The following is a 20,946-nucleotide window of genomic DNA, read 5'->3' as shown; positions in this document are numbered from 1 at the left end:
GAGGTTTGGTAGCTTATACTAAAATAAACGTTATCTTACTGGGATATACGACTCATTTAAACTTGTCGACCACATTATATAAGGCAGAGTTTCTTAATCAGGTGAATGGTTCACCCAAGGGTGAATAAAACTTTTGCATGGGTGAATCAACAAAAACGGGTGAATAAGGGTGAACAATCAGAAATGGATGATAGCTTGCGAGCAGGGCGGATATTCTGGGTGTTCAACCTGTTCAGTGAACAGGTGAAAATTTCCAAAAAGACAAAGGTTAATAAAATTTGGAGATAGATGAACAAAACTAAAAAAAGGGGTTAACAAAACTAAAAAAAAAATTAAGAAGGGGTAAACAAAACTAAAACAGTTTAAGAAGCACTGATATAAGGTATAAAAAACATAAAACAGGACAAATTAACAAAAAATCATAATGTTGGCCTTTCAAAAGTGTAAGGTATGACAAACATAAAACGGCACAAATTAAGAAAAAAATCATAAAGTTGGCCTTTCAAAAGTGGTGCAAAATATGTATAATGTAGTGCTGTGTTTGTTTCAAATACCTATACATATTTTAAAAGTGTTACTTTTAATGACAGACTTACACCGAATAAACTTGTTTTATTCGGTAATTGCTATATTTATAAACATGGCAAACACATTTTAATTTCAAAGAAATAACCCTAATACTAGGCTAATGCCTTTTTATTATTATGTTTTATCGAAAGCCTTTATCATGGCTAAACTTTAAATGTAGAAATAACAATTTTAAGTTAACTGCCAGTGTCTAAGCTTGTTAATTTTGTGCCTGTAATATTATTTTACAAAGAATTCAAGTAACTCAAACAACGATAAGTTACCGACAATTTTGCATTCCGGCAAGAAAGAATATCGAAAAAAAAAGGATTGCGAGGTAATTGCTGTGGCATTTTATATTGAGGACCACGGGTGCATTATCATCACCTCTGACATGTTTAAAATATTCCTTGCTCGCCTGGAAATGAATCTCTCCCCCCTACGTTCAACACAGATCAATCAAAAGATCCAGCCCGCACCTAAATCAATGTAGCAGGTCTTTATTCACTGTACGATCCAACTTGTCAAATCCTCTTTCAAACGCCAAATTACCCAAACCTCAACACAGACCGTTAACTCAGTAAGGGCACACGTCGGTATTAAGACAAGCAAACCCGAAATCATACCTATCTCTGTTCAGATTACCTCTTTATCATCTACATCCGTCGCCAGTCAAACCTTCATGTTTGCCGCTTCGCAAATTTCTTCGCATACCAGCGGAAAATGCTTTATGCCCGCCCGTATCAAAACCGTAAAACCGATGCTAAATGCAATTCGAACTGAAACATCCCAATCCGTTGTTAAGCCGCATCCACACAGACTTCTACTTGGACAACCGCCCCTGATTCCACTCAAACTATTTGACAGAATTCGAAAGGTTCAAAGCCACTTTTGTGTACACCTTAACACAGACCTTTCAATGTCCCATGCTCTCAGCGTCAATGTCGACTCAGACTTTCCAAAAGTGCTGCTATGACTGTTTCCACCAAAAATGTAGAACTCGGCAGATCACCCGTATAAGCACACAAACAGCTCAAGCTCAACCGAGTAATCAAATTACATCGGAAACTGGAACCCTAAAAAACACAAAGCGCAACCACATTCACCCAAACCTTTATTGGGACGGTTCGAATGTTACCGGTACTAAAATCGAGGAAGTTTAACAAAGGCACACAAACTCTTCCGGTAAGGGTCGGTCAAAGTACTTGGAGAAGTCAAACTTCAGAAGTGGTCCAAAACGAAGCACCTATTTGGGAAAATTCCTAAACTTAGAGATTTCGATATTATGAAAGCAATTAACAAAAAGAGGACGCACAGCGCCTGGCACAGAGATCAGTTTGCCAAAATTTAATACAGGACAAAAAATCCTTCCAATCAAATCCCAGGTAAACACCTAGCAAAAACACAACTAAAAAAAGGGGGGCTGTACTAGGAAGCGGAGTTGGCGAATCAGGCGAAAGAGAATGCACAGCGACTGGCGAAGAAGACAGGATCTAATATATCATCAGAAGAAATATCTTCTGTTTAGTCATATCTCGGGCAAACAACCAAGGCAAAAAGCTTGCTGCTATTGGTTCTCATTCTAAACTGCGGACACCAAACAAAAATCAAGCCATCGGCGAGCTTCCGAGTTCTACATTTTAGGTGGAAACAGTCATAGCAGCACTTTTGGAAAGTCTGAGTCGACATTGACGCTGAGAGCATGGGACATTAAAAGGTCTGAGTTAAAGTGGACACAAAAGGCTTTGAACTTTTCGAATTTCGATCATGTCAACATTGATATTGTCGGTCCCCTATCTGCCTTCTTGCCAGGGTTACAACTATCTATTAACAATGATGGATAGATTTACACGTTTACCGGAATCTATCCCGATGCCAGACGCAACGACCGTTACTTGTGCACGTGCATTTATTAGCAACTAGGTAAGTCGCTTCGGTGTTCACGCGAGCATTTTCGTGGCGCCAAGTTCTTTTCACAACTATGGTCAAGTCTAATTAACAGGCTGGGTGTGAAAATTCATCGCACCACTTCATCGTCAGGCAAATGGACTCGTCGATAGATTTCATCGCCATCTCAAGTCTGCGTTGATGGCTCGCCTAAACGGACACCACTGGGTTGACCAACTGGGTGCTACGGGGCCTACGGCAGCACTAAAGGAGGACCTAGACACTTCGCCGGCAGAAGTGATATATGGCAACTCACTCACCGTTCCGGTAGATTTACTGTGTGAACAATTTGCACCAAACTCAGCGCCGTTCAGCTATTCAGAGGCAGTACGTCACTTGAAGCCAATACCCATGTCACGACATAAGGTTCAACAGGAATCCGTGTCTGCAACATTACTAAATACCGATTATGTATTTATTCGCAAGGACACACATCGCCCTCCCCTTACACCGCCGTCACAGGTCCGTACAAAGTGTGGAACGAGGTAACAAAACATACACGGTACAGATTGGAGGAAGAGAGGAATACATCTCTGTAGACAGGGAGGGATTAAGGTTTTCATGGACCTGGGGCTGTACACTAGTCAGAGGCCTATTGGACTGTTTACATTCTGCTTATTGTTCCAACCACAATTACTTGAAATAACATTGATTTATTTCCTTATCAACCAGATTCATTTAATATGTTTTATAGCTTTAGAATTTAGATAAATCAAAGCTGCTCTTCGCATAGTAGCTTCATGTTGTGAAATAACAAATACGCACTGACGTCACAAGCTAATGGTCGAAAATATAAAAATAAACATGATGGATATTTACTCTAAGCAATGAATTTTCTGGTACCAGGATGATAGTTTTAGATTAGTACTTGACAGTTTTTTATATAAAGATAACTTATGTTGTTGCGGTGAGCCTATTTTTTGGTGGGCCTGGGGCTGCAGCCCCCTTAGCCCCCGCCTTAATCCGCCCCTGTCGGTAGATCGACTCAAGCCTGCTCTCGTCGACGCTCCACAGCCAGTCAAAGTGGCAACGCCAACAGGACGGGGAAGGCTGTCAGCGCGTAACGCGCCAGTTAGGAAGATGCACACACGACCTCGTCACATCACACGTCCACCTAAGCCAGTGGTTCCCAAACTGTGGTACGCGTACCACTGTTGGTACGCGAGAGTCTTTCAGGTGGTACGCGACTAACTTCTGCATACGTATAAATTTGCGAAAACTCCCAACTTTTAAAACTTTCAGATTGGGTAATTTGCCATGTTGCGTTTTAGTTACCTTTAATTTGAGGTTTCGCACGTTTATGACGTAACACTTATCTTGTTCAAGATAATAAAACGCCAATTGTTAGCTGATTTAAGATATGAGCAGTAAATCGTTTACAAATTAACCACTCAGGCCTCTCTGATTTGGACAAACGGCTTGAACAGTATTTGTTGTCTTTCTCTGCTTGTGATTTGCAATTAATCTATTTCCTATTTCAATAACTAAGTCTTTGTTAATTTTCTGCAATTATTTTTACGTTGCATTTCAACCGTTTACATCACATTTTTTTCTAAAATAACCATCGTCTTGTTTTCTTTGACATTTTTATAGTTGTTGTAAGTATTTTGTTGAGTTTTGCTTAAAACCGAAAAATATACTGATTTGTGTTGGAAATCATGTGGTTGAAGACGCCAAAACACTAATGCAGTACTACAAACAAAAATAAGCTATTTAAATCAATGTATTTCTAACCGGGTCTTAGGTGGCACATGAGCACTGTGCAAAAGCTGAAAATGGTACGCGAGAAAAAAAGTTTGGGATTCACTGACCTAAGCGATACATACCTTAACTTGCTTTTGGAGCTGAGTAGCGACACTACCCCGACCCGGATTTGTCGAAGCGTTATGTTTGCTTTTTTTCTTATTTTTCTCGTGCTCTTTATCGCCTGTTCTATTGTGTTCTTTTTGATTCGGCGCACCTGGAATAAAGGCTTGCCACCGCCTTAAGCTGACCGTTATCAATTTATCATAATACCCGTACATTAATTGCACTTTATTTTAAAAGTTCGTCTGGCTTATGAATTTTATATATCTCAGTGTGGTTCAGACCAACGTGCCAAATGTTGTCCTGAGAGCCAGCTGTCGAACTGTATTCTTGACAACTTTAACTAATTGTTTACGCAAAACTATATACTTCATTTTATACTATGTTTAACAATATGGCATGGCAGCTTATTGTCAACAAGGCTCCGTGTGATATTTTACCTTAAAAACAAATATCTTGAATGCGCCATGTTTTCGTAGTGATTTTACATAGTGGGTCTTCAGTAGCTCTAAAAAGTAGTTCGGTCGCGACAAAAAAGTTGGCCGACCACTGCCTTATATGAAATGTGGCCGACAGGTTTAAATGAGTCCTATATTCTATTATATAACGTTTGTTTTACTAGGCTAGCTAGCAAACCACGCGTATCAAAGTTAGGCAGCATGCTACAATAACAGCTCTATTTTTAAACATAAATTTATAAAAATAGCTGTTAAGTTTAAACAAATCAGATAGTGTTGTAACTTATGTTTTAGGCTACTGTCAATCCTTTTTTAAGTGCAGCGTTCGGGAAAATGCAATTCTTTGTAGAAAGGATACAAACCTAAACAACGTTATAACTAATCGCAGTTGATAGTGAAGGTAACGTAACTTTTACATTGCTTTAGAAACAAAAACATGGAAATTTCTACTAGGGTTGTTAATTTCGAATATATACTTACCTTTGCACGAAAACACATCCACCCTCGAAGAGTGCAATTGATATCATCACACTGGCCAACAAGATAAAGTTGTTAAGAGGTAGGTTGGTCTTCAGTTTTTCCAATTAATCCGGGGCCATGGAATAGAAGCATTTTTGCAAGGCCTGGAAGCCATTTGCAGGATGCTTTGGTTCGAACGTAATGCCGAACAACCCTTTGAAGGGCGCAAATAGTTTCGAGCCGTTTCATATAAAAAACATAGCTGTTGTTTCTGCCATGCATTTCTGTTGTTCCCGACAAAACACAGCGAGTATGTAAAAAAATATGAAAAAACCTTGCCCTGGCAAAAAGCCATTGTTTGAAGCTTGTGACGTAACACAATCTTTGGGAAACGAATTTAGCAAACTTTTTAGAAATTTTACTAAAATATTTTACCAATACTGCTTTAACACAACCATTCAGTTAAGGAAATAACACTCGTAGTTTAGCTTTTTTGTAATTTTAGGGTACTTGTACAATGTGCATCGCAAGAATAAAAGCAGACATACATAAGAAACTAATCGTTGTATTAAAATATTTGCACGCTGTTTTTAAAATTGGCATACTGTACTTTGTTTAGTTTTTTGCTTGTTTTTATTTGACACCGACCGGTTAACACTAAAACAAGTGAATGTTGTCCGCGGAGTATTAATATAGACATTGCGCCCAACGAATACCGGATAAACAAGATTGGGGTGTTTGAGCAAAACGTACTATAACAGGACTTCTAAACAGTTATTCCTTGTAACCTGAAACCTTTTGCTGGGTTGATCCGGGGATTCCATTGTTTGAATAGTAAGTCAACAAAAAAAAAACAGGCCTGCTTTACACAAAGCTGTGCCTTTTGCCTATAGTATATAACTATATATATAACAATTGCCTACGTTTTTATTTTGAAATTTATTGGAGGTAGCCAGTAGCCTATATAGCCAAACAGCAAAGTCGACCTTGTCTAGCTCTATTAGTACCACATGGAAGACATGTGTCAAGGTCTGTAAACAAAGTACCCAGGAAATTTAGCGAAACTTCATCAACCTTAAGCAGACTAGCTAATAGATCTTAACAGGTTTGTAATTATTCTTGTTAGTGCGTTGTTATCTATTAAATGTAAGACGACAAGTATTAATTACTGAACAGTTTAAGGCAATAGCCTAACTGTTTCGTATCACAAAATGTTTAAACAAAAAGGGTAATCTAAAAGTGGTTAATACCCTAATCCGGCTATGTTATGCCTAATTAATATGTTTCATAATCAGTAACCGATTCAATGATCAAAGAAAAAAACTGCTTCTACTTGTTCTCGCTCTAAACTGCGGAAACCAAACACAATCAAGCCAGCGATTAAAGTCAGCAACTTTAAATTTCCTGCTGTACCCAGCTCTCACACCGATCAATCAAGTGCCGATCAATCACAAGGCTCAAATTATTTTAATGGCCCAGTCAAAACTGCTACAGCCAACCAAGTCCAAGCTTTGTGGATCCAATCATCATATTAAACCGAAAGACGTAAGTGATGCGCTTAAAATGACGCCCTAAATTAGGTCGTTTCTAGTTCTAACTTTCAATGACATACTGAAAATAAATAAGAAAAAAAGGAAGATTGGATAACAAACATGCGGAAGGACTCGACAAAGGTGAATTTGTTCAGGGTTCAATATGACCCTGAGTATCGCTGCACACCATTCACGATCGTCGGCAAGATGAGGAAGCCAATCAGGATGCGGAAGAGCTTCTTGGAAGAGATTGACCTCCTGAACGAAATAAATAATCTGGCGGAACATTTCAACCTCGTGCCATGCGTTTCCGGTGGTGCAAGGCGATCAAGAAAAATAAGCCTAAAATAGTTTCATTAATTAGTTCTTATTACACATTTTGTGTGACATTAAACTCTTTTTTGATTTACAGCCAAACGATTCAACATTTTTGAATCTGCAACCACAACAGCTGGATTTTGTTGACGAGTTTACCAACGAACACCCACTGATTGCAAATAAAGATCTACGTCAGTTGCCGAAAAGGCGCTTAAAAGTTCATTATGTTGCATTTCATGACTATTTTAAATAAATTATATATATATATTTGGTCGGTAAGTTCGTTATTAGGGAATTAATTAGCGAAAGGGCGATAAACAGGCGTTTGTTATTTGATTTAACTTAAAGTTTTGACCGCAGACTCTTTCGTTACTCTTAGTGTAATTTTTTTAGTTTGAAAGTATAGCATTTATCCACGTATGGTGCAAAAACCTTAAACTAATTGCAACAAAAAAAAGGATATACATTTCGTTAATTTTGTAATTTAGTGTTGTTCTCGAGCAAACTTGTGCGCAAAAAGGAACCTGAAATTAAAAAAAATGCCTAAATTTAGTGCAAAAGGAGAAAAAGAAAAGAACAACGTGCCATATAATCTACATAGCGCCTTTGGTTGAATAGATTTTCATGAAACAGACAAAATATATTTAATCGAAATAAGTCTAAAAAATTTTGGAGTAAATGTTTTTCTAAAAATCCCTTAGCAAAAGTAATTGGCCTAAAATGTAGTTTTGGTGGGAATGAGCTACTAGCCCCTCTTTACGTGGCGATTGCTTACCAAGAGTTGTAGACATAACACTAAGCCATGGCGCCACCATAATTATTACACTTTCTAAACACTTTTTGATACGATAATAAAACGCTTGCAAAGCTTTAATAATTCAAAAAGAAATGTAGAACGGCATATAAACAAAAAATGAGTAGCTTTGCGAGACGTCGATTTTAAACTACAAGTAAAAAGTAATTGGCTCCTTGAAGTTGACAAAATATTTCTGCTCCAGGTGAGGCTAGAACTCACAACCTCCGCATTTCTTCGCTACTATTGTATAAGTACGGCGCGGTAACCAATTGCGCCACTGGAGCGCTGTACAACAAATTTCTGTTATCTTTCAAATTTTAGATAAAATTTAAAAACATCTAAGTTTTGGAACTAGAACGAAATAATTCATTACAACAAAAATTGTTCGACTAAAACATGAATTAGTTAAACAACCAAATTATTTATGGATTTAATGGTAAAAATAATCGATAGAACAAAAACTTGTATATTTCAAATCATCTATGATCAAACTGCACAAAATATAAAGGATTGGAGAAGCCGGGTATCGATCCCGGTACCTCGCACATGCTAAGCGCGCGCTCTACCATCTGAGCTACTTCCCTGATGAGAGCTTAACACATGTTCATCACCATCTGATCTACAACCCCGATGAGAGCTATGCATTAATACATGTTCATCAAGAAATACTTTAATCAGTCATGTTTTATCCGGGATGATATAAATTTATTCTGATGTTTACCGAATAAACTACGTCAGAATATAAAAAATATAATAAGAAACAACTATAATCGTGCTGAACCTATTTCTGTTTTAAAAATCTCCAGTTCATCACATAGCATTCATTATACAGTTGACTAAATATTAGTAATGAGAATTATTACCTGCTTTGTACAACTTTGTTCAACATGATTCATTGTATTAGTGCTAGGAATCCATTGAGAAATGTATTAATCTTAATATTTGTTTTTTGTTTACAGCCAACCAAATTGAAGTGTACAAATTTTACTAGAATAAAACGAAAGTTGTTAAGTTTAGTAAAACATTACTAGTTTATTTAACACAAATGATTTTTGTAGTGTTTACCATGTCGTTTAAAGCAATGATTGAAATAGAGCAGTTGCTCGAAATATTTCACCATTATTGCGAATTATTTTTTCGGTAAAATGTATTTCCGTAAGACACCACTGGGGTTCGAACCCAGGATCTCCTGTTTACTAGACAGGCGCTTTACCACTAAGCCATGGCGCCGCCGTACAAAGGAGATTTTCTAAACAATTTTCGATAAGATGAGATAGCGTTCGCAAAGTTGTAACAATTTTCAATGAAATGCAAACTGAAACTAACCGAAGATTGAGAAGTTTTGCAACAGGTCGATTTTAAACTACAAGTAATAACTATATTGGCCCCTTGAAGTTGACAAAATATTTCTGATCCAGGTGAGGCTCGAAGTCACAACCTCCGCTTTTCTCCGCTACTATTGTATAAGTACGGCGCGCTAACCGATTGCGCCACTGGAGGGCTGTACAACAAATTTCTGTTATCTTTCAAATTTTAGATAAAATTTAAAAACATATAAGTTTTGGAACTAGCACGAAATAATTCATTACAACAAAAACTTGTTCGACTAATACATGAATTAATTAAACAACCAAATTATTTATGGATTTAATGTAAAAATAATCGATAGAACAAAAACTTGTTTATTTCAAATAATCTATGATCAAACTGCACAAAATATAAAGGATTGGAGATGCCGGGTATCGATCCCAGTACCTCGCACATGCTAAGCGCGCGCTCCATCATCTGAGCTACATGCCCGATGAGAGCTATGCATTAATACATGTTCATCAAGAAATACTTTAATCAGTCATGTTTTATCCGGGATGATATAAATTTATTCTGATATTTACCGAATAAACTACGTCAGAATATAAAAAAAAGAATAATAAATAACTATAATCGTGCTGAACCTATTTCTGTTTTAAAAATCTCCAGTTCATCTCATAGCATTCATTTACAGTTGACTAAATATTAGTAATGAGAATTATTACCTGCTTTGTACAACTTTGTTCAACATGATTCATTGTATTAGTGCTAGGATTCCATTGAGAAATGTATTGATCTTAAATTTTGTTTTTTGTTTACAGCCAACCAAATTAAAATTTACAAATTTTACTTGAAGAAAACGAAAGTTGTTAAGTTTAGTAAAACATTACTTGTTTGCTTTAATAAAAATGATTTTTGTAGTGTTTACCATGTCGTTTAAAGCAATGATTGAAATAGAGCAGTTGCTCGAAATATTTCACCATTATTGCAAATTATTTTTTCGGTAAAATGTAATTCCGTAAGGCACCACTGGGGTTCGAACCCAGGATCTCCTGTTTACTAGACAGGCGCTTTACCACTAAGCCATGGCGCCGCCGTGCAAAGGAGATTTTCTAAACAATTTTCGATAAGATGAGATAGCGTTCGCAAAGTTGTAAAAATTTTCCATCAAATGCAAACTGAAACTAACCGAAGATTGAGAAGTTTTGCAACAGGTCGATTTTAAACTACAAGTAATAACTATATTGGCCCCTTGAAGTTGACAAAATATTTCTGCTCCAGGTGAGGCTCGAACTCACAAACTCCGCTTTTCTCCGCTACTATTGTATAATTGCGTCGCGCTAACCGATTGCGCCACTGGAGCGCTGTACAACAAATTTCTGTTATCTTTCAAATTTTAGATAAAATTTAAAAACATATAAGTTTTGGAACTAGTACGAAATAATTCATTACAACAAAAACTTGTTCGACAAATACATGAATTATTTAAACAACCAAATTATTTATGGATTTAATGTAAAAATAATCGATAGAACAAAAACTTGTATATTTCAAATCATCTATGATCAAACTGCACAAAATATAAAGGATTGGAGATGCCGGGTATCGATCCCGGTACCTCGCACATGCTAAGCGCGCGCTCTACCATCTGAGCTACATCCCCGATGAGAGCTATGCATTAATACATGTTCATCAAGAAATACTTTAATCAGTCATGTTTTATCCGGGATGATATGAATTTATTCTGATGTTTACCGAATAAACTACGTCAGAATATAAAAAAAATGAATAAGAAACAACTATAATCGCGCTGAACCTATTTCTGTTTTAAAAATCTCTAGTTCATCTCATAGCATTCATTATACAGTTGACTAAATATGAATAATGAGAATTATTACCTGGTTTGTACAACTTTGTTTAACATGATTCATTGTATTAGTGGTAGGATTCCATAGAGAAATGTATTGATCTTAAATTTTGTTTTTTGTTTACAGCCAACCAAATTAAAGTTCACAAATTTGACTTGAATAAAACGAAAGTTGTTAAGTTTAGTAAAACATTACTAGTTTGCTTTAACAAAAATGATTTTTGTAGTCTTTACCTTGTCGTTTAAAGCAATGATTGAAATACAACAGTTGCAAGAAATATTTCATCATTATTGCGAATTATTTTTACGATAAAATGTAATTCCGTATAGCACCACTGCGGATCGAAACCAGGATCTCCTGTTTACTAGACAGGCGCTTTACCACTAAGCCATGGCGCCGCCGTGGAGAGAAGACTTTCTAAACAATTTTCGATAAGATGAGATAGCGTTCGCAAAGTTGTAACAATTTTCAATAAAATGCAAACTGAAACTAACCGAAGATTGAGAAGTTTTGCAACAGGTCGATTTTAAACTACAAGTAAAAACTATACTTGGCCCCTTGAAGTTGACAAAATATTTCTGCTCCAGGTGAGGCTCGAAATCACAAACTCCGCTTTTCTCCGCTACTATTGTATAATTACGTCGCGCTAACCGATTGCACCACTGGAGCGCTGTACAACAAATTTCTGTTATCTTTCAAATTTTAGATAAAATTTAAAAACATATAAGTTTTGGAACTAGTACTAAAATTCATTACAATAAAAATTGTTCGACTAAAACATGAATTAATTAAACAAACAAATTATTTATGGATTTTATGGTAAAAATAATCGATAGAACAATAACTTGTATATTTCAAATCATCTATGATCAAACTGCACAAAATGTAAAGGATTGGAGATGCCGGGTATCGATCCCGGTACCTCCCACATACTAAGCGCTCGCTCTACCATCTGAGCTACATCCCCAATGAGAGCTATGCATTAATACATGTTCATCAAGAAATACTTTAATCAGTCTTGTTTTATCCGGGATGATATAAATTTATTCTGATGTTTACCGAATAAACTACGTCAGAATATAAAAAAAAATGAATAAGAAATAACTATAATCGCGCTGAACCTATTTCTGTTTTAAAAATCCCCAGTTCGTCTCATATCATTCATTATACAGTTGACTAAAAAATAGTAATGAGAATTAATACCTGCTTTGTACAACTTTGTTCAACATGATTCATTGTATTATTGCTAGGATTCCATTGAGAAATGTATTAATCTTAAATTTTGTTTTTTGTTTACAGCCAACCAAATTGAAGTTTACAAATTTTACTTGAATAAAACGAAAGTTGTTAAGTTTAGTAAAACATTACTAGTTTGCTTTAACAAAAATGATATTTGTAGTGTTTACCTTGTCGTTTAAAGCAATGATTGAAATAGAACAGTTGCTCGAAATATTTCATCATTATTGCGAATTATTTTTTCGATAAAATTTAATTCCGTAAGGCACCACTGGGGATCGAACGGAGAATCTCCTGTTTACTAGACAGGCGCTTTAGCACTAAGCCATGGCGCCGCCGTGCCAAGAAGACTTTCTAAACAATTTTCGATAAGATAAGATAGCGTTCGCAAAGTTGTAACAGTTTTCAATGAAATGCAAACTGAAACTAACCGAAGATTGAGAAGTTTTGCAACATGTCGATTTAAACTACAAGTAATAACTATACTTGGCCCCTTGAAGTTGACAAAATATTTCTGCTCCAGGTGAGGCTCGAACTCACAACCTCCGCTACTATTGTGTAAGTACGGCGCGCTAACCGATTGCGATACTGGAGCGCTGCACAACAAATTTTTGTAATCTTTCAAATTTTAGATGAAATTTGAAAACATATAAGTTTTGGAACTAGTACGAAATAATTTATTACAACAAAAACTTGTTCGACTAAAACATGAATTAATTAAACAACCAAAATATTTATGGATTTAATGTAAAAATAATCGATAGAACAAAAACTTGTACATTTCAAATCATCTATGATCAAACTGCGCAAAATATAAAGGATGGGAGATGCCGGGTATCGATCCGGGTAGCTCGCAAAAACTTGTTCGACAAATACATGAATTATTTAAACAACCAAATTATTTATGGATTTAATGTAAAAATAATCGATAGAACAAAAACTTGTATATTTCAAATCATCTATGATTAAACTGCACAAAATATAAAGGATTGGAGATGCCAGGTATCGATCCCGGTACCTCGCACATGCTAAGCGCGCGCTCTACCATCTGAGCTACATCCCAGATGAGAGCTACCCAGGATCTCCTGTTTACTAGACAGTTGCTTCACCACTAAGCCATGGCGCCGCCGTGCAAAAAAACTTTCTAAACAATTTTCGATAAGATAAGATAGCGTTCGCAAAGTGGTAACAATTTTCAATCAAATGCAAACTGAAACTAACCGAAGATTGAGAAGTTTTGCAACAGGTCGATTTAACTACAAGTAATAACTATACTTGGCCCCTTGAAGTTGACAGAATATTTCTGTTTCAGGTGAGGCTCGAACTCACAACCTCCGCATTTCTCCGCTACTATTGTATAAGTACGGCGCGCTAACCGATTGCGCCACTGGAGCGCTGTGCAACAAATTTCTGTTATCTTTCAAATTTTAACATATAAGTTTTGGAACTAGTACGAAATAATTCATTACAACAAAAACTTGTTCGACTAAAACATGAATTAATTAAACAACCAAACTATTTATGGATTTAATGCTAAAATAATCGATAGAACACAAACTTGTATATTTCAAATCATCTATGATCAAACTGCACAAAATATAAAGGATTGGAGATGCCGGGTATCGATCCCGGTACATCGCACATGCTAAGCGCGCGCTCTACCATCTGAGCTACATCCCCGATGAGAGCTATGCATTAATACATGTTCATCAAGAAATACTTTAATCAGTCATTTTTTATCCGGGATGATATAGATTTATTCTGATGTTTACCGAATAAACTACGTCAGAATAAAAAAAAAATGAACAAGAAACAACTATAATAATGCTGAACCTATTTCTGTTTTAAAAATCTCCAGTTCATCTCATAGCATTCATTATACAGTTGACTAAATGTTAGCAATGAGAATTGTTACCTGCTTTGTGCAACTTTGTTCAACATGATTCATTGTATTAGTGCTAGGATTCCATTGAGAAATGTATTAATCTTATATTATGTTTTTTTGTTTAGAGCCAACCAAATTAAAGTTTACAAATTTTACTTGAATAAAACGAAAGTTGTTAAGTTTAGTAAAACATTACTAGTTTATTTAACAAAAAATGATTTTTGTAGTGTTTACCTTGTCGTTTAAATGAATGATTGAAATAGAGCAGTTGCTCGAAATATTTCATCATTTTTGCGAATTATTTTTTCGGCAAATTGTAATACCGTGAGGCACCACTGGGGGTCGAACCCAGGATCTCCTGTTTACTAGACAGGCGCTTTACCACTAAGCCACGGCCCCGCCGTGCAAATAAGACTTTCTAAACAATTTTCGTCAAGATAAGGTGGCGTTCGCAAAGTTGTAACAATTTTCAATGAAATGCAAACTGCAACTAACCGAAGATTGAGAAGTTTGGCAACAGGTCGATTTAAACTACAAGTAATAACTATACTTGGCCCCTTGAAGTTGACAAAATATTTCTGCTCCAGGTGAGGCTCGAACTCACAACCTCCGCATTTCTCCGCTACTATTGTGCAAGTACGGCCCGCTAACCGATTGCGCCACTGGAGAGCTGTACAACAAATTTCTGTTATCTTTCAAATTTTAGATAAAATTTAAAAACATATAAGTTTTGGAACTAGTACGAAATAATTTATTACAACAAAATCTTGTTCGACTAAAACATGAATTAATTAAACAACCAAATTATTTATGGATTTAATGCTAAAAATAATCGATAGAACAAAAACTTGTATATTTCAAATCATCTATGATCAAACTGCACAAAATAAAAGGATTGGAGATGCCGGGTATCGATCCCGGTACATCGCACATGCTAAGCGCGCGCTCTACCATCTGAGCTACATACCCGATGAGAGCTATGCATTAATACATGTTCATCAAGAAATACTTTAATCAGTCATGTTTTATCCGGGGTGATATTAATTTATTCTGATATTTTCCGAATAAACTACGTCAGAATACAAAAAAAATGAATAAGAAATAACTATAATCGCGTTGAACCTATATCTTTTTTAAAAATCACCAGTTCATCTCATAGCATTTATTATACAGTTGACTAAATATTAGTAATGAGAATTATTACCTGCTTTGTACAACTTGGTTCAACATGATTCATTGTATTAGTGCTAGGATTCCATTGAGAAATGTATTAATCTTATATTTTGTTTTTTGTTTACAGCCAACCAAATTAAAGTTTACAAATTTTACTTGAATAAAACGAAAATTGTTAAGTTTAGTAAAACATTACTAGTTTATTTAACAAAAAATAATTTTTGTAGTGTTTACCTTGTCGTTTAAATCTCTGATTGAAATAGAGCAGTTGCTCGAAATATTTCATCATTATATCGAATTATTTTTCGATAAAATTTAATTCCCTAAGGCACCACTGGGGGTCGAACCCAGGATCTCCTGTTTACTAGACAGGCGCTTTACCACTAAGCCATGGCCCCGCCGTGCAAAGATGACTCTCTAAACAATTTTCGATAAGATAAGATAGCGTCCGCAAAGTTGTAACAATTTTCAATGAAATGCAAACTGAAACTAACCGAAGATTGAGAAGTTTTGCAACATGTCGATTTAAACTACAAGTAATAACTATACTTGGCCCCCGAAGTTGACAAAATATTTCTGCTCCAGGTGAGGCTCGAACTCACAACCTCCGCATTTCTCCGCTATTATTGTATAAGTACGGCGCGCTAACCGATTGCGCCACTGGAGCGCTGTACAACAAATTTCTGTTATCTTTCAAAATTTTAGATAAAATTTAAAGACATATAAGTTTGGGAACTAGTACGAAATAATTTATTACAACAAAAACTTGTTCGACTAAAGCATGAATTAATTAAACAACCAAACTATTTATGGATTTAATGCCAAAATAATCGATAGAACAAAAACTTGTATATTTCAAATCATCTATGATCAAACTGCACAAAATATAAAGGATTGGAGCTGCCGGGTATCAATCCCGGTACCTCGCACATGCTAAGCGCGCGCTCTACCATCTGAAATACATCCCAGATTACAGCTATGCATTAATACATGTTCATCAAGAAATACTTTAATCAGTCTTGTTTGATCCAGGATGATATAAATTTATTCTGATGTTTACCGAATAAACTACGTCAGAATATATCAAAAATGAATAAGAAATAACTATAATCGTGCTGAACCTATTTCTGTTTTAAAAATCACCAGTTCATTTCATAGCATTTATCATACAGTTGACTAAATATTAGTAATGAGAATTATTACCTGCTTTGTACAACTTTTTTCAACATGATTCATTGTATTAGTGCTAGGATTCCATTGAGAAATGTATTAATCTTATATTTTGTTTTTTGTTTACAGCCAACCAAATTAATGTTTACAAATTTTACTTGAATAAAACTAAAGTTGTTAAGTTTAGTAAAACATTACTAGTTTATTTAACAAAAAATGATTTTTGTAGTGTTTACCTTGTCGTTTAAATCAATGATTGAAATAGAGCAGTTGCTCGAAATATTTCATCATTTTTGCGAATTATTTTTTCGGTAAATTGTAATACCGTGAGGCACCACTGGGGGTCGAACCAAGGATCTCCTGTTTACTGGACAGGCGCTTTACCACTAAGCCATGGCCCCGCCGTGCAAACAAGACTTTCTAAACAATTTTCGTCAAGATAAGGTGGCGTTCGCAAAGTTGTAACAATTTTCATTGAAATGCAAACTGCAACTAACCGAAGATTAAGAAGTTTTGCAACAGGTCGATTTAAACTACAAGTAATAACTATACTTGGCCCCTTGAAGTTGACAAAATATTTCTGCTCCAGGTGAGGCTCGAACTCACAACCTCCGCATTTCTCCGCTACTATTGTATAAGTACGGCGCGCTAATCGATTGCGCCACTCGAGAGCTGTACAACAAATTTCTGTTATCTTTCAAATTTTAAATAAATTTAAAAACATATAAGTTTTGGAACTAGTACGAAATAATTTATTACAACAAAAACTTGTTCGACTAAAACATGAATTAATTAAACAACCAAAATATTTATGGATTTAATGTAAAAATAATCGATAGAACAAAAACTTGTACATTTCAAATCATCTATGATCAAACTGCGCAAAATATAAAGGATGGGAGATGCCGGGTATCGATCCGGGTACCTCGCAAAAACTTGTTCGACAAATACATGAATTATTTAAACAACCAAATTATTTATGGATTTAATGTGAAAATAATCGATAGAACAAAAACTTGTATATTTCAAATCATCTATGATCAAACTGCACAAAATATAAAGGATTGGAGATGCCAGGTATCGATCCCGGTACCTCGCACATGCTAAGCGCGCGCTCTACCATCTGAGCTACATCCCAGATGAGAGCTACCCAGGATCTCCTGTTTACTAGACAGTTGCTTCACCACTAAGCCATGGCGCCGCCGTGCAAAAAAACTTTCTAAACAATTTTCGATAAGATAAGATAGCGTTCGCAAAGTGGTAACAATTTTCAATAAAATGCAAACTGAAACTAACCGAAGATTGAGAAGTTTTGCAACAGGTCGATTTTAACTACAAGTAATAACTATACTTGGCCCCTTGAAGTTGACAGAATATTTCTGTTTCAGGTGAGGCTCGAACTCACAACCTCCGCATTTCTCCGCTACTATTGTATAAGTACGGCGCGCTAACCGATTGCGCCACTGGAGCGCTGTGCAACAAATTTCTGTTATCTTTCAAATTTTAACATATAAGTTTTGGAACTAGTACGAAATAATTTATTACAACAAAAACTTGTTCGACTAAAACATGAATTAATTAAACAACCAAATTATCTATGGATTTAATGTAAAAATATTCGATAGAACATAAACTTGTACAATTCAAATCATCTATGATCAAACTGCGCAAAATATAATGGATTGGAGATGCCGGGTATCGATCCCGGTACCTCCCACATGCTAAGCGCGCGCTCTACCATCTGAGCTACATCCCCGATGAGAGCTATGCTATAATACATGTTCATCAAGAAATACTTTATTCGGCCATGTTTTATCCGGGATGATATAAATTTATTCTGATGTTTACCGAATAAACTACGTCAGAATATAAAAAAAAAGAATAAGAAATAACTATAATCGTGCTGAACCTATTTCTGTTTTAAAAATCTCCAGTTCATCTCATAGCATTCATTATACAGTTGACAAAATATTAGTAATGAGAATTATTACCTGCTTTGTACAACTTTGTTCAACATGATTCATTGTTTGAGTGCTTGGATTCCATTGAGAAATGTATTGATCTTAAATTTTGTTTTTTGTTTTCAGCCCACCAAATTAAAGTTTACAAATTTTACTTGAATAAAACGAAAGTTGTTAAGTTTAGTAAAACATTACTAGTTTGCTTTAACAAAACTGATTTTTGTAGTGTTTACCTTGTCGTTTAAAGCAATGATTGAAGTAGAAGAGTGGCTCGAAATATTTCATCATTATTGCGAATTATTTTTCGATAAAATGTAATTCCATAAGGCAACACTGGGGATCGAACCAAGGATCATCTGTTTACTAGACAGGCGCTTTACCACTAAGCCATGGCGCCGCGGTGCAAAGATGACTCTCTAAACAATTTTCGATAAGATAAGATAGCGTTCGCAAAGTTGTAACAATTTTCAATGAAATGCAAACTGAAACTAACCGAAGATTGAGAAGTTTTGCATCATGTCGATTTAAACTACAAGTAATAACTATACTTGGCCCCCTGAAGTTGACAAAATATTTCTGCTCCAGGTGAGGCTCGAACTCACAACCTCCGCATTTCTCCGCTATTATTGTATAAGTACGGGGCGCTAACCGATTGCGCCACTGGAGCGCTGTACAACAAATTTCTGTTATCTTTCAAATTTTAGATAAAATTTAAAGACATATAAGTTTTGGAACTAGTACGAAATAATTCATTACAACAAAAACTTGTTCGACTAAAACATGAATTAATTAAACAACCAAACTATTTATGGATTTAATGCTAAAATAATCGATAGAACACAAACTTGTATATTTCAAATCATCTATGATCAAACTGCACAAAATATAAAGGATTGGAGATGCCGGGTATCGATCCCGGTACATCGCACATGCTAAGCGCGCGCTCTACCATCTGAGCTACATCCCCGATGAGAGCTATGCATTAATACATGTTCATCAAGAAATACTTTAATCAGTCATTTTTTATCCGGGATGATATAGATTTATTCTGATGTTTACCGAATAAACTACGTCAGAATAAAAAAAAAATGAACAAGAAACAACTATAATCATGCTGAACCTATTTCTGTTTTAAAAATCTCCAGTTCATCTTATAGCATTCATTATACAGTTGACTAAATGTTAGCAATGAGAATTGTTACCTGCTTTGTGCAACTTTGTTCAACATGATTCATTGTATTAGTGCTAGGATTCCATTGAGAAATGTATTAATCTTATATTATGTTTTTTTGTTTAGAGCCAACCAAATTAAAGTTTACTAATTTTACTTGAATAAAACGAAAATTGTTAAGTTTAGTAAAACATTACTAGTTTATTAAACAAAAAATAATTTTTGTAGTGTTTACCTTGTCGTTTAAATCTCTGATTGAAATAGAGCAGTTGCTCGAAATATTTCATCATTATTGCGAATTATTTTTCGATAAAATTTAATTCCCTAAGGCACCACTGGGGGTCGAACCCAGGATCTCCTGTTTACTAGACAGGCGCTTTACCACTAAGCCATGGCCCCGCCGTGCAAAGATGACTCTCTAAACAATTTTCGATAAGATAAGATAGCGTCCGCAAAGTTGTAACAATTTTCAATGAAATGCAAACTGAAACTAACCGAAGATTGAGAAGTTTTGCAACATGTCGATTTAAACTACAAGTAATCCCTATACTTGGCCCCCTGAAGTTGACAAAATATTTCTGCTCCAGGTGAGGCTCGAACTCACAACCTCCGCATTTCTCCGCTATTATTGTATAAGTACGGCGCGCTAACCGATTGCGCCACTGGAGCGCTGTACAACAAATTTCTGTTATCTTTCAAATTTTAGATAAAATTTAAAGACATATAAGTTTTGGAACTAGTACGAAATAATTTATTACAACAAAAACTTGTTCGACTAAAGCATGAATTAATTAAACAACCAAACTATTTATGGATTTAATGCTAAAATAATCGATAGAACAAAAACTTGTATATTTCAAATCATCTATGATCAAACTGCACAAAATATAAAGGATTGGAGCTGCCGGGTATCAATCCCGGTACCTCGCACATGCTAAGCGCGCGCTCTACCATCTGAAATACATCCCAGATTACAGCTATGCATTAATACATGTTCATCAAGAAATACTTTAATCAGTCTTGTTTGATCCAGGATGATATAAATTTATTCTGATGTTTACCGAATAAACTACGTCAGAATATATCAAAAATGAATAAGAAATAACTATAATCGTGCTGAACCTGTTTCTGTTTTAAAAATCACCAGTTCATCTCATAGCATTTATTATACAGTTGACTAAATATTAGTAATGAGAATTATTACCTGCTTTGTACAACTTTTTTCAACATGATTCATTGTATTAGTGCTAGGATTCCAATGAGAAATGTATTAATCTTATATTTTGTTTTT

At 35.4% G+C, this 20,946-nt stretch overlaps 19 non-coding genes across 19 annotated transcripts; all 19 read right to left on the bottom strand.

Moving 5' to 3' along the window:
* Positions 1-8,077: 8,077 nt before the first annotated feature.
* Trnai-uau (transfer RNA isoleucine (anticodon UAU)) lies at positions 8,078-8,167 on the bottom strand. The gene is given in 2 exon segments: positions 8,078-8,113; positions 8,130-8,167. It is a non-coding gene; the product is annotated as a tRNA-Ile (tRNA).
* Positions 8,168-9,041: 874 nt separating this feature from the next.
* Positions 9,042-9,113, bottom strand: Trnat-agu (transfer RNA threonine (anticodon AGU)). Its single transcript has one exon. It is a non-coding gene; the product is annotated as a tRNA-Thr (tRNA).
* Positions 9,114-10,212: 1,099 nt separating this feature from the next.
* Trnat-agu (transfer RNA threonine (anticodon AGU)) lies at positions 10,213-10,284 on the bottom strand. Its single transcript has one exon. It is a non-coding gene; the product is annotated as a tRNA-Thr (tRNA).
* A 497-nt stretch (positions 10,285-10,781) lies between these two features.
* On the bottom strand, positions 10,782-10,854 carry Trnaa-agc (transfer RNA alanine (anticodon AGC)). The gene has a single exon. It is a non-coding gene; the product is annotated as a tRNA-Ala (tRNA).
* A 531-nt stretch (positions 10,855-11,385) lies between these two features.
* On the bottom strand, positions 11,386-11,457 carry Trnat-agu (transfer RNA threonine (anticodon AGU)). The gene has a single exon. It is a non-coding gene; the product is annotated as a tRNA-Thr (tRNA).
* A 2,142-nt stretch (positions 11,458-13,599) lies between these two features.
* Positions 13,600-13,689, bottom strand: Trnai-uau (transfer RNA isoleucine (anticodon UAU)). Its single transcript is given in 2 exon segments — positions 13,600-13,635; positions 13,652-13,689. It is a non-coding gene; the product is annotated as a tRNA-Ile (tRNA).
* A 213-nt stretch (positions 13,690-13,902) lies between these two features.
* On the bottom strand, positions 13,903-13,975 carry Trnaa-agc (transfer RNA alanine (anticodon AGC)). Its single transcript has one exon. It is a non-coding gene; the product is annotated as a tRNA-Ala (tRNA).
* Positions 13,976-14,507: 532 nt separating this feature from the next.
* Trnat-agu (transfer RNA threonine (anticodon AGU)) lies at positions 14,508-14,579 on the bottom strand. Its single transcript has one exon. It is a non-coding gene; the product is annotated as a tRNA-Thr (tRNA).
* Positions 14,580-14,759: 180 nt separating this feature from the next.
* On the bottom strand, positions 14,760-14,851 carry Trnaa-ugc (transfer RNA alanine (anticodon UGC)). Its single transcript is given in 2 exon segments — positions 14,760-14,795; positions 14,812-14,851. It is a non-coding gene; the product is annotated as a tRNA-Ala (tRNA).
* An 828-nt stretch (positions 14,852-15,679) lies between these two features.
* On the bottom strand, positions 15,680-15,751 carry Trnat-agu (transfer RNA threonine (anticodon AGU)). Its single transcript has one exon. It is a non-coding gene; the product is annotated as a tRNA-Thr (tRNA).
* Positions 15,752-15,930: 179 nt separating this feature from the next.
* Positions 15,931-16,020, bottom strand: Trnai-uau (transfer RNA isoleucine (anticodon UAU)). Its single transcript is given in 2 exon segments — positions 15,931-15,966; positions 15,983-16,020. It is a non-coding gene; the product is annotated as a tRNA-Ile (tRNA).
* An 832-nt stretch (positions 16,021-16,852) lies between these two features.
* Trnat-agu (transfer RNA threonine (anticodon AGU)) lies at positions 16,853-16,924 on the bottom strand. The gene has a single exon. It is a non-coding gene; the product is annotated as a tRNA-Thr (tRNA).
* A 180-nt stretch (positions 16,925-17,104) lies between these two features.
* On the bottom strand, positions 17,105-17,196 carry Trnai-uau (transfer RNA isoleucine (anticodon UAU)). The gene is given in 2 exon segments: positions 17,105-17,140; positions 17,157-17,196. It is a non-coding gene; the product is annotated as a tRNA-Ile (tRNA).
* Positions 17,197-17,903: 707 nt separating this feature from the next.
* Trnai-uau (transfer RNA isoleucine (anticodon UAU)) lies at positions 17,904-17,993 on the bottom strand. The gene is given in 2 exon segments: positions 17,904-17,939; positions 17,956-17,993. It is a non-coding gene; the product is annotated as a tRNA-Ile (tRNA).
* An 816-nt stretch (positions 17,994-18,809) lies between these two features.
* Trnat-agu (transfer RNA threonine (anticodon AGU)) lies at positions 18,810-18,881 on the bottom strand. The gene has a single exon. It is a non-coding gene; the product is annotated as a tRNA-Thr (tRNA).
* Positions 18,882-19,061: 180 nt separating this feature from the next.
* Positions 19,062-19,151, bottom strand: Trnai-uau (transfer RNA isoleucine (anticodon UAU)). The gene is given in 2 exon segments: positions 19,062-19,097; positions 19,114-19,151. It is a non-coding gene; the product is annotated as a tRNA-Ile (tRNA).
* Positions 19,152-19,378: 227 nt separating this feature from the next.
* On the bottom strand, positions 19,379-19,451 carry Trnaa-agc (transfer RNA alanine (anticodon AGC)). Its single transcript has one exon. It is a non-coding gene; the product is annotated as a tRNA-Ala (tRNA).
* A 531-nt stretch (positions 19,452-19,982) lies between these two features.
* Trnat-agu (transfer RNA threonine (anticodon AGU)) lies at positions 19,983-20,054 on the bottom strand. Its single transcript has one exon. It is a non-coding gene; the product is annotated as a tRNA-Thr (tRNA).
* A 180-nt stretch (positions 20,055-20,234) lies between these two features.
* On the bottom strand, positions 20,235-20,324 carry Trnai-uau (transfer RNA isoleucine (anticodon UAU)). Its single transcript is given in 2 exon segments — positions 20,235-20,270; positions 20,287-20,324. It is a non-coding gene; the product is annotated as a tRNA-Ile (tRNA).
* Positions 20,325-20,946: the final 622 nt, after the last annotated feature.

The sequence above is a fragment of the Ascidiella aspersa genome, chromosome 9, assembly GCF_963924565.1.
Source record: "Ascidiella aspersa chromosome 9, kaAscAspe10.2, whole genome shotgun sequence".
NCBI lineage: Eukaryota > Metazoa > Chordata > Ascidiacea > Phlebobranchia > Ascidiidae > Ascidiella > Ascidiella aspersa.
Note: the sequence above shows the minus strand (reverse complement) of the source record. Positions and strands in the feature narration are given on the sequence as shown.